Source organism: Camarhynchus parvulus, chromosome 1 (genome assembly GCF_901933205.1).
Source record: "Camarhynchus parvulus chromosome 1, STF_HiC, whole genome shotgun sequence".
Classification (NCBI taxonomy): Eukaryota; Metazoa; Chordata; class Aves; order Passeriformes; family Thraupidae; genus Camarhynchus; species Camarhynchus parvulus.
The window spans coordinates 82,501,129-82,513,398 of record NC_044571.1 but is presented as its reverse complement, the minus strand read 5'-3'; the positions used below and the strand labels follow the sequence as shown (position 1 = coordinate 82,513,398).

The window sequence follows — 12,270 nt, the reverse complement described above, 5'->3', positions numbered from 1 at the left end:
TATCCACTTCTCTTTGAGGACAGGCATCCCAGCACAGAGGGTCTCATCACTGTTGGCCGGGATTGTCTGGTTTTGATGGTCAGCGTGGTCTCAGGATACTGGACCAAGATACTCTGAGGAGTGGAAAGGCTTGTTTTTAGGTCAAAATCTGTTGATCTTGTGAATTTGTTGAGTCACTTCCAGAATAAGCTCAAGACTGTCTGTTAAGAGTCCATGGACATCATACCTTGGGTGAGTGTCCTAGTACATGGGCTGCTGTGGAAAATGACATCCTACTTCCAGTAGTTTTGTAAACATAGCTTTTATTTTGCTTTCTTTTTTTGAACAGGTAAATCAAACACAATCTGAGTCATGGTGTGTATTTTGTGTTAGCTGAAGCAGAAGACAGCCTATTTCAGGAAGGGCAAAATACTAACTTCTAATATTGATTTAGTATGAACGTCTGTTTTAATTGGGTGTGTAGATTACTTTTGGATGGCAAACACACACACATATATATATATATATTGGCAAAACACTGCTGATGGATCTTCACAAAAGATTTCTGTCCAAAGAAAAGTGAATCTCAAATGTCTTAGAAGATAAAAATAATGAAGATAACTGAAGGTCATAGAAGACATTCAATAGAGAAATGATTTGCATGGCTTTATGTAGATGATTGGTGTTTGAATTTTGCTGCTGAAATTCCAGCTGTAACATAAATAATTTTATGCCTGTAAAAGTTTAGTGAATTATTTTGCTGTGATGAGATAAAAATCTCTGAATATTTTCTTAAACTACCCAGTTTACTTTCAAATTCGAAACACAAAGTTTGTAACTTACAAGAATGCATGTGTGTCCTCAAATATCACAGATCACACAAGAGTAGCACTGAGGAACACATTCAGTGCAGGGAGCTTGGTGTGGAGCTCTTGATGGAGCTGCAGATTGAGCTTTGGGGGTGGGGCCCCAGCCAAGAGACTGTGAACAGCTGAGCCTTCACATAACGAAGGGCACCTGTGGCCCATCCAGGTGACTGGACACAGCAGGAGCCAGTGACTCCCGATTTTCTGGCATTTAGACCATGAGGGGGTAAAAGCCTGGCGGTTAGTTTGTTTGGGGTCCTTCCTCAAAGCCACTAGCTCATGCTGTTATTTTGTTGTTTATTGTATGAAGATTGACTTGCTTGAGGATCTGGATACCTGAGGCACTGCCATGGGAAACCCATGGAACCGGTAAGGAAACCTTGTGTCAGTGTAGGGGTGTGTCGCTGCGAAGGTTTCAGCTCAGGTTGAGCAAGTGTTACTAACTGAGTCACTCTTGTATGGTTGGACAGGGAAGTTTCCTTAGGAAAAGGAAAACAGGTCCTTCAGCAACTGTGTTTGTGCTTTTGATTCCCTGATGCCTTAAATTTGTGAGCCATGGTCATGACTTGGCAGAGCATAGCTGTAGTGGAGCTGGAGACCATATGCTGTAGGGCAGTTGTGGAGCTGAGATTCGTGGCCCCAGACTGGGCTGAAATGGGGTCTGGGAATGAGGCTAGCATGTGCGGAGGTGGACAGGGACAATCAGCCTCACAGTGCCCTCAGGGATCGACACTCCTGCTGGTTTTATATTGCTGGTTATAGGTGCATTGTCCCACAAATGACTCCGCAAACAATAAAGGCTTTAGAAAACTTGCAATTAAACCCTCAACTCCCTCAACAAATACTTTGTCTCCAAAACTTCAAACACCTAATCCCATTTTAATCTACTAACAGCTGCCAAAAGTTTTTGATAGCAAATGTATTATTTCTAAAGTTTTTGATAGCAAATGTATTATTTCTTCTCTGAAAGAGAACGGGCCATTAGTATTTAATGCAATTTGGCAGTCTCTTTTGCCACGTTGGACGTCCTAGGATAAAGAGTATGAGGCCAATTTATTTTGGATTTCTTTTTTTTTTTTAATAATTTCTTTAGTTTTCTCACATTCTGTTTGTTGGCAGATACATAGTGTGAATTTTCCAGACTGAAATAGTTGGTCTTCACCTGCCAAGGTCTCCAGTTAGTATTATTTTTAGAACAGTTGGGAGGAAACAATCAGGTAAAGACTGAGCTGACTCTAGTTAGTTTTGGAAATTTGAAACAATCATCCCTTCTACCAAGCAATTAGCTACATTTACATTAAAGTAATTTTCTTATGTGATTTGTACTTGCTGGGTGTTTAAAGCAGACACACCAAAGACTGACTGACCAGTCAAATGTCAAAAGATGTGCTAGGGGACGCTTGTTGAGCAAAGGAAGCATTTGTGGTTTTAATAAGCTGGGAAACTTGCTCTGGATCATATTCATGGTATTTTTTTTTCCTCCAACATCTGATCACATTTTCATTTCTGCAGCTTGTGTTAATTGGCCCTTGCTTTTTGCTCTGAAGTTTGGCTTCTCTGTAACCATCCATTTAAGAAGATGGTCAGCTGAATTTGCCCCTTAGCACCTTTTCTGACTCAAATGGCATCACATGCTCGAGTCCACTGACCCTCTTCACTTGACTCCAGTATGTTCATCTCTCTTTTTCTGCCCAAGAGACACAGTACTTTAGAAATGTTTTCATAATATTCAGCAAAGTGAAGAGTTACTTTCCTTGATGTCCTTCCTATACTCCTACTAACGCAGACCACTATATGGTTTACCTTATTTGATGTAAGCACATACTGCTGATCCTGTTCAGCTTGTCCATCAGGCCCTCAGCTTCTTCTCTGCAAACCTGCTTCCAGCCAGTCAGTCCCCAAACCAGTTCTGTTGCACAGGAGCATTCCTCCCAAGGTGCCAGACTTCACATTTCCTTCTTGGAAATTCATGAAGATTCTTCAAGTGTACTTCTCCAATTAGTCAAGATTCCTATGAATGTCAGAGATGCCAATCAGTAGATCAAAAGCAGCTCCCGCCAGTTTTGAAGTGTGAACTTTTTGTTTTGATTTGTTCTGTAACCATCCCACAGACTGAAATTAGGAAGCCCATCTTTTAGTTCCCCAGATCCTCCTCTTACCCGTCTTGAAGATGGATACAATATTTGTATTTTCCAGTTATCAAGACTTCTCCTGACATCACAGCCTTTCAACAAGAGAGGTCTCACTACAGTGTTGGCAAGTTTTATAAGCACTTTGGAATGCCTCCCATCCAATTTACCTAAGGGGTCTCTAGCTTCATATTCTTGTATTGTGGGTAGCACTTCCAGCCCTGGACTCTACTGGTCATTGTAGGGTCCAGGGAGGCTGGAGAGCAGGCCTTGCCTATAAGCATGGAGAAAGCAAAGTCACTTCACAACAAAGGCCTTTCCATGTCTTCGTCACTATATCCCCACATTTCTTTTCGTCTTCCTTGTGTGGCTGGTGTACCTATGGAAAGCTTTTTATTCACTCTTCATGTCCAGCTCTGGTTTTGACTTCAGCAGCACTCCAGTAGCTCTCTTTCTAGAGAATAGCTTTTTCTGTAAGTAACACTGTATGCTAAGTTTCACTACTCCAAAATATTTTCTGAGAAGCACTAAATAAGTAATAGTTCTTATTTCTTCCTAATTTTCATTGAACTCTTCCTCTAAAACTTTCTGTGTTGCCTTTACAAGTCACTTCATTTGATAGCTGAGAGTGATCTGGAGCACAGTTGTTGATAAATGCTCTTTTTTTTTTCCTGTTGTAATTTTTTGCAATCATTATATCTGTTTTAGAACATATTTAGAAACAGTTATTTTGGCATAAAAGCAATTCACTAATCAGTCATTAGTCATAAGGGAACAAAATTATGTTTGATTGAAATAGTAGATGAACATGTCATCATGAACCAGTTAAAAATATACTTTCACATTTGAGTGAAATTTTATTTTTAACAAGGCTCATGCACTGTGTTTGGTGGTACTGGGACTAAAATTTAGGAAATGTGCTGTCCATTCTTCCAGAGGTATCTTCCAATGGCAATGTTTATTTCTCCTGGTACCATCCAATCCATGTTTATTTATTTTCATCTCCTGAGCTATATTTTTTCATATATATATATATAATAGAAGAATTATAACCATAGCTTCCAACAAGGCTGCCAATTTAAGTTTTGTTTTAGCTACAGTGACCAAGTTCCGTGAATTAACAATAAACTTCAGAGGAGCACTTCTTTTTCACTAGAGAAATTGCTCATAGTATTTTTTCCATTTCGTTCTTTGAGACAACTAACATTGTTCTGTTTATGGAATTCATGTAACATGTACATATAAATGATTTATGTAAATAAAATGAAATCCTTTGTATAAATGAAGATATTGGTGCATCATACTTTTAAGAAACAGTACAGAGAAGAAAAGCTGTGGAGTATTGCTGTAATATACTTGGGAATGATGTGATCTAATGTTAGTGAAATCAAATTGGACCCAGAGTCTAATACATATGAAAAGGGGGTAAAAAAATTGCATAGCATAGTATGGTATCAATGCCATATCCTTAACTAAATAGTAAAGAGATTGAGTTTTAAGGTGTAACATGTGATGTTAAAATAACCCAAATTGCATAAAGGTTCTCTTAAACGAATCCTGACGTACTCCAGGACATTGATGAAATTAATATAGTTTGCCAAGAATGGTCTTTCAATAAGCCTGCAAGTGTGTGGACTGTTTTTTATCAACTTGTATTATCAATATTCCAAGAATTATTAGTTTTGTTTTGTTCTTCTTGGAGTGTTCTGGTCAGTGATCTGTCACTAACAGCTTGCTATCACACAAAGCTGCAAAGATCTAATCCTCTTTAGACTGGATAAAGTTGGAAGAAAAAAAGAGGAATTGTTTATGGGATGGAGCTAACCTATTAGAGACTAGTTAATAGACTGAAGAAACAGACTAACAAACCCTAGGAACCTTTCATTTGAAATTAATGATTACTGAGAGGTATAAAGAATGATCTGAAGTAAAATTAGAGAGTAAAAATAAATGGATGAAAACAAGGAGAATGAAGTTGAAACTAAGTCAGGCAAATGATTCTCAGAGCAAGAGCTATTTGACTGAAGAGCAGCCTTGTTTAGCTAAATGTTGGAATTTGTTTTAATAAATGATGCAAAGCGAAACAAAGCCTTGCAATACGCATTTTCAGTACTTGACTACTCGACTGTTCTCTGATTTGCCCTTGCATCTCCTTTAGTAATGCTGGCTGTAGTTCTATGAAACCAACTTTGTCTTCTACCCTATATATCCTTGTGTCTTATAACCTTGTCTGTAAACTGGATAGATGTGCATTTGACAGGTGAACCACTCACTGAATGAGGAGCTGATTGGCAGGTCACACTCAAGGAGTTGTGGTCAATGGCTCAATGTCCAAGTGGAGGGCAGTGATGAGAGCTGTCCTCAGGGGTCAGTCTTTAGCACTATCCTTGTTGCTGACGTGGCTAGAGGATTCAAGTGCACCCTCAGCAAGTTTACTGATGACTCCAAGCTGTGTGGCGTGGTAGTCATGCTGGAGGGAAGGGCTGCCAGAAGGACCTTGACAAGATGGAGAGGTGGGTCTGTAAATGCTTAAAGTTCACCACAGCCAAGTGAAAGGTCCTGCATGTAGGTTGTGACAATCCCAAGTATCAATACAGGCCGGGAGGAGAACTGGGACTGAGAGCAGTCCTGGGGAGAAATATTTGGGGGTGATGGTGAATGAGAAGTTCAACGTGTCCCAGCAATGTGGACTCACAGCCCAGAAAGCCACCATGTCCTGGGCTGCATCCAAAGCAGCGTGGGCAGTGGGGCAAGGGAGAGGATTGTCTCTCCCCCCACTCTGCTCTAGTTAGATCCCACCTGGAGTGGTGTCCCCAACACAAGAAAGCATAGACGTGTTGGAACAAGACCAGAGGACAGCTGCTGAGTTAGAGGGCTGGAGCAGCTCTGCTATGAATGCAGGCTGTGAGAGTTAGTGCTGTTCATACTGGAAAAGAGAAGGCTTCAGGGAGACCTTACAGTAGCTTTCCAGGACCTAAAGGGGTGCAAGAAGGATGGACAGGGACTTTCCACAAGGGTATGTAGTGACAGAGCAAGTAGGAATGAAGAAGGATGGATTTAGATTAGATACAGTACAGAAATTCTTTACTGTGGGTAGCTGGGGCAGGTTGCCTGGAGAATTTGTGGATGCTGTGTGGTGGGGGTGTTAAAAGCCAGACTGGATGGGGCTTTGAGCAAAATCTAGTGGAAAGTGTCTCTGCCTATGGCAAAGGACTTGAAACTAGATGATTTTTAAGGTCCCTTTCAATTCTAATAATTCGATAATTCTATGATTCTGTAAGTTGTCAAGACTTCAATTTCAGATTGCTCATTTCTTCTGGCCTTTTTTCTTCCAATCACGTTTGCCATCCCAAATAAGAAAAGCAAAGCATCTGAGATTTTCTACCAAAAAGGAGAAAGAGGCGAGATTTATTTGAATTACCTAAATGTAATTTGCCACTTGACAATAAATAATAACTTTTTCTTTCAGAAGCTAATGTGCTTTCTTCGTGGTCCTGTTAAGTAGAACAGATTGTTTTCCTCATACAGCAAGTGGTTCCAGGAGAATTCATGTGTTTTGTAACTAAGGGTTTCTTTCCTGGATTTTTATGTTAAAAAGAAAACAAACATCCTCACAATTAGATGTTCTCTTCCTAAAACTAAGTAGCTATGAATAGCAGGCCGTGTTTACATCCATTATTACAGAGAAATTGCATTTTATCTTGGCCATTAGCTTGCTTTTCTTTATTTGTGCAGTGCTGGCCTGAGAATTGTGGCCGGTTTGACCTACTGTACAATACAGACTCTAGAATTCTACCTTGTCCATCTTGCATTAAGCTCAAAAACCTCTTCAAAGCAGAGAGCAATGGGTCCAGCCTTTGAGGTCGTTTGGTGTAGATAAAATGTAATGTTATTGAGGCTCCAAATAATGCTAACAGCTTGGTTTTACTCTTCCAAGTAATGAAGACAATTTACATCAACTGTGTATACAGGTAAAGCTATTTTCATTATAGAGCCATCAGGCATTCATCTTGTTTCCAAATCACCCTTTCTTGTTTCAGGGACTGTCCCTGTCATTTAAATACACAGCACATTGACTTGAATGTAATTCCCTTACAAAAACATTTCTGTTTGGGAAATATTTTTAGACAATATTTGCAACTGAAATGAAATCTCAAGAGTGGCCATGTATGGACTGTAGAGAAACAAGACTGATTTTTGCTTTTAATATTGAAATTAATAACTGATTCAATATTAAAAGAAATTATGTGCCATCAAATTGTCTTGCTTCTGTTCTGAAATTCATGTTAGTCTGTTAAGTCTTTTCTTTCCAAAGGCTGAAGAGGGAGCTTGGTAACTTGAATTCTTGGTAGTATATCCTCTGAAGCTTGTCCTTTTTTTGGCTGTGATGCGTGCTCACATCTTTCTGTCTTCCATTCTTCTGCAGTAGAAGCTTATAACTGGCCCATAACAAGACAGTGAAAGAACTGTGTCAAACTCTTCAAAGATATATTAAGATCATAACACAAATAAACTTCATAGGGAAGAAACAATTTGTCATTATTTGCTCATAAATTAAAATTCTTTAAAAATAAACCTAATAGGAAGTAATCAGTTAGAAAAAGGATATTGTCATAGGCACTACACCTAAAAAAGACTGTCTGAGCCTGCTAATTGTCAGTTTTATTTTCTACATGGAATAAAAATGCTACCTTGGTTATATTGTCCTTGTCCTTTATACAGTTCACACTGTGCATGTATCTGTATGCAGTGTAACTGTAATAAGGCTCCTGATTAACTCATTCTATGGATATATGCTGGGTATTCATGGTATCCTTTTGTGCTTACATTGCTATCTGAATGGACACCTGGCATGGTTGAATTTCTTTTTCTAAATCAAAAACCACCTGTTGTAAATAGGTGCATCCCCAGCCCCCTTGCTATTGTGGCAATACGAGGAGGAGAAAAGGCCTTGGCTCTGTGTAAGCCCTGCTCAGCAATAACAAAAATGTCTCTAGATTATCAACCCTGTTTTCAGCACAAATCCAAAACACAGCCCCATACCAGCCACTGTGAAGAAAATTGTGTCTACTCCAGCTGAATCCAGCACACCACCTCTACCTGAAAATTGCAGGTCCAGTAAGGGAAGTTCCTGTATTGGCATGGAGATGCTCTTGTATTTCACGCCCCTGAAATTTTATGACTCTTTGGTTCACTTGGATGTGAAATTGGTAAACCTGCTGCGCTGTTCTCCACCAGCTTTGACATGATTGATTGTGACTTAATATTCCCAGCTGAGGGTTGTTTTCTTCTCCTGATATAGTTCCCTTCCAAATGCTTGTCATTTTTCTTTTTCATTGGATCTTGATTTCTAAATGATTGTCCTTATGTTAACCCTAGGACATGCAGCTAACACTGAAAATTGATATGTTTGTGTTTGTAGCTCCTTAAGCTTTTCTAGCCTCTGATAAAAATGAAAAGAACATGCCCTTGATCATGCACACAGATACATTGTGCAGGCAGCTGTGTCTCAGTGCTGTGCTGGTATTTTTCTGCAAAACTTCTAAAATTGAGACTCATCCTGTTGTGTAAAGGATATGGGGATCATACTTTTTTTTTTTAAAGTAAGCAAAATATTACTCTTTAAAATGACCGATAGATTTTGAATGACATTTTCTTAATGGTGAATTTATATAATTGTTGTCTTTTATTATATTTTTCTTCCTCTGCTGTTTTATTTTTGTTGTTGCACTCCTGCATGTTTCTTGCCTTGAATACCAAGAAGAAGAGAGGAGTAGACAGACCTGAAATAGAAGCAGAGTTGTTTTATTTCCGCTGTGTCTTTCCCTACCTCTTACATTCTGGTTTTATAGAATGAAGCATTGGGGTTTTTTGTGGGGTTTTTTTTTTCCATTTTGCATATGAACAGTTATGGAAATCAAATTATTTTTCCAAGATTTCCTGGGTACACTATGATAACAATGACTTATGCCAGATAAATTGGCTCCTGGCCTGATCTTGGACTAATCATAACCATTCCTTCTAGCCCATGTCACCACTGAGAATATTATTTCTATACAAGATTGCATCTCAGTAACCAAACAAAAACTTGCAAAGAAATTGCCTTTGACCTTTTTCAGTAGTTTTTCTATTGTTTTAGTGATTGTTCATATTATTTTTTCCTTCAAGAACAATCAGACAGATTTCTAGAGATCCTAGAAATTTAGGGTCTCTAATACGTTGGTCCAGTCCGCGCTTATTACTCTTCTTTTATACCGTATTTTTTTATGGTTGCATAACATTGCAGTCTTGGTTGGAGGGAAAAATCTGTTACTACATCTAAATCATCTTTGCCCATGATTCTAGCTTCCCTTTCAGAACTCTATTAATAATTTTTGTTTCCCATATGCACTTTTTCTTTTCCATATGCACATTTTTGCCTGAAGCAAACTATTCTCAGCATTTATTTTTGGTGTATGTCCAACATTGCTGTAATCCAGTTACAGTTATTTGTGCTGGTACAATATCAGCTAAATCTATTTGCTCCATTTTGTCATGCCTACTTAATATTTGAAAAAGAAAATTAGTGAGATTTTTCCACAACAGTACTGGGTCAAACACAGTTCACATCCTGTCTTGTACAATATTCAGTTCTGTGTTGTGCACCAGTTACTACCAAGTTAGGGTGACAGTTGGGCATGTGGATTTGAGCCATGCATTCATCCAAGTTCATCCAGAGGTGCGTGCCATCCTCTCTAGTACAGTGGTTCAATTACAGTGGATGAAATTGCATTATCCTTTGAATCCATCTTACTACATTGTCTGGCAATTAGTTGCACATATGCATCCCATATTCAAGTGTTTCTGTCTCACGTAGGCAGCGACAACCTTTAAAATAATTTGTGTTGTCAGTAAAATAATTTATTTGTAGGAATTATTTTCTTCACTAATTTTTGAAGTGTGAAATACCCTGAACCTACCCAACACTTCTAGGCTATGTTCAGTGGTGTCAAATTCCTTTGGAAAAAAGCCCTTTTTCACATTTTGATATGAGGCTATTTCAAATATACTGTTTTAACATGAATGTTACAGTCAAAGGATGCCATTATAGTCCTTCATTGTTCTGGCTGGGGTGCATTAAGGTTGCTGAAACTTTATCTACTGCTTTAAAATATAGGACAAGGGAGGTTTGTGATAGACATTTCAGTGCCCTGGTACAGTTGACTTTTCCCAAAATTTTGTGTGTAGGTGGTCTACAGACTATGTCTGGTCATGGAATGTGTAGATTCTTTACACTCACCAATCCAATTGTAGGCAATGCTTGCCCTGATTTTTACATATATTACATATTATTTTGAGTAGCTTTTTAAAACTTGTTTGGGTTTTTTGTTTACTTGTGCAATTATCCAGATTCCTCCAATTAGCTTTGAAATATCTGTTAATGCTTCTTTTTTTCCTTTTTTTTTTTAGATTTTTACTGGCATTTGAGGAATCTGGAATAGCATTGGGATAGTCTGGGGTGAACTAGGCAGCTTGCTATGTGACCAAAAGGCTGATGGTTTTAAGGTGATGAACACTGACACTGCTAATAGAGGTCTACAATGATGGAAACAAAAACTGAATTTGGCTTTATTAGTGTTTTGTTTTCTAGATATATATGGTATATAAATAAGTATGTTACAGTTTTATAAATATGATTTATAGCTTCACATAATGCCAATATATCTATTTCTTTAATTGAGATATTCCTGCTGGAAGTGGTGCAGTAATGACTTGAATTACCTTCTGGTAGACAAGTTTTTAGGTGCTCAGGGTTGAATTTCCCTTGAGCACTAGAGGAAAGCAGCTTTCTGGACAGCTCACACACCTTCACTTCTTATGCTTGAGTAAAACTGCAAAAGATGGATTCAGGCTTATGTAACTTTACATTTACTTTACATGTAGCAATGCTTTTCTTGTAGACTCCCTTAGCTCAGGTTTTTAAGTGCTGGCTTCCACATCTATGCTTGCAATTCAGAAGTGCATTATTTCTTTTTCTAACATGAAGTGACCTGAATTCTATGCCAAGCTCTGTGAGTTCTTGCAGTTGGGTCTTTGTTATGTGAGAGTATATGGTGCACGATTTTGGCTGTTCAGTGGAGTTCAGAATAAACCTTGCATTATCACATCAGTTTAGTATAACTGGGACAAGCACCTTGAATGGAAATACAGCTAAAACTGATGTGAGTTTCACATGCAGCAATTTGAACTGCAGTGTTGTCAAAATATTTTCTCCACTCTTAAAGCATTGCCATATTTTTTTTTCTTTATTCAAGAATTACTGCCAAAGTTTATTGTTATGCATTTTAGCAATGTCGAAGTTTTGAGGAATTTTAGGTTAGCTATGTAGGAGGAATTAAATAACTGAATCAAGTTTGTTTTGCATCAACACATTTGTAAATTCATTTATCTCACTTGAAAGCATATTTGCAGATAGTCATAGTTGTCTTTGAATTATTTAAAAATAAATTTGTTTAGACTTTCTAATAGAAAAACTATATATATTGCTAATTCTTTTTAATTTCTGTGTGTTGAACACCACAGAAATCTTAGTTGAACACCAACAGACCCAAAAATATTGTTACACATTCCCGTATTTGTTTTTAGAAATCAGTTTGTTATTTCCTATGGTTAAATGTACCTGAAATATGCCTAAGTTTAAAGAAAATCTAAAAAAAAGTATGCACATACACGAGTCCATGATATAATAAGCGTCTTACAGGCCTAAGGACTGAGGTACCTGAGCTTGGAGAACACCCCTAAAAATCTCAAGGTGCTTGGAATAATCAGACCGGTTCTATTCACTTTACACTTCTGTCACTTCTATAAGAAGAAATAAAAGAAAATAATCTCAAAGAAAGAATTCAGGATACTTTAAGGAAAAGAGATGGTATTAGGAAGAAAAACCCAAAAGGGGATTTACAGAAAACTCCGTACAGAAGTTTATTGGCAAGCACCAAAGAATTTTTAAGGGGTGAAAAAGAGAATAGAAAATTATACATCAATCAGAAACTTGAGGTCCTTACACACACAAAAATTATATTTACATTAAATATATAAGATGCTAGAGAGTTGTTAATTTGTGACACAGATCTTTTTGGCTTTATTTTTAAATTCAGCCTCTTGCTCTCTCCTCTGTGTTTGTGCACATTAGCCTGTGCACATTAGCACACGCCGTCGTTCATGCTGTGGTTTAGCATTTAGGGCAGATAACATTCTTCCCGGACTTGTCATTTGCATCTTCCGATGCAATTTTGTTGACAAGGTCTTTTCAGGCA

The 12,270-nt window shown here is 38.0% G+C and overlaps 1 protein-coding gene across 10 annotated transcripts in view; it reads left to right on the top strand.

Annotated features, from left to right (window-relative positions):
• The window catches only part of DLG2 (discs large MAGUK scaffold protein 2), an 890,387-nt gene that overhangs the window by 463,110 nt on the left and 415,007 nt on the right, over window positions 1–12,270 (top strand). The gene's annotated exons all lie outside the window — the stretch shown is intronic.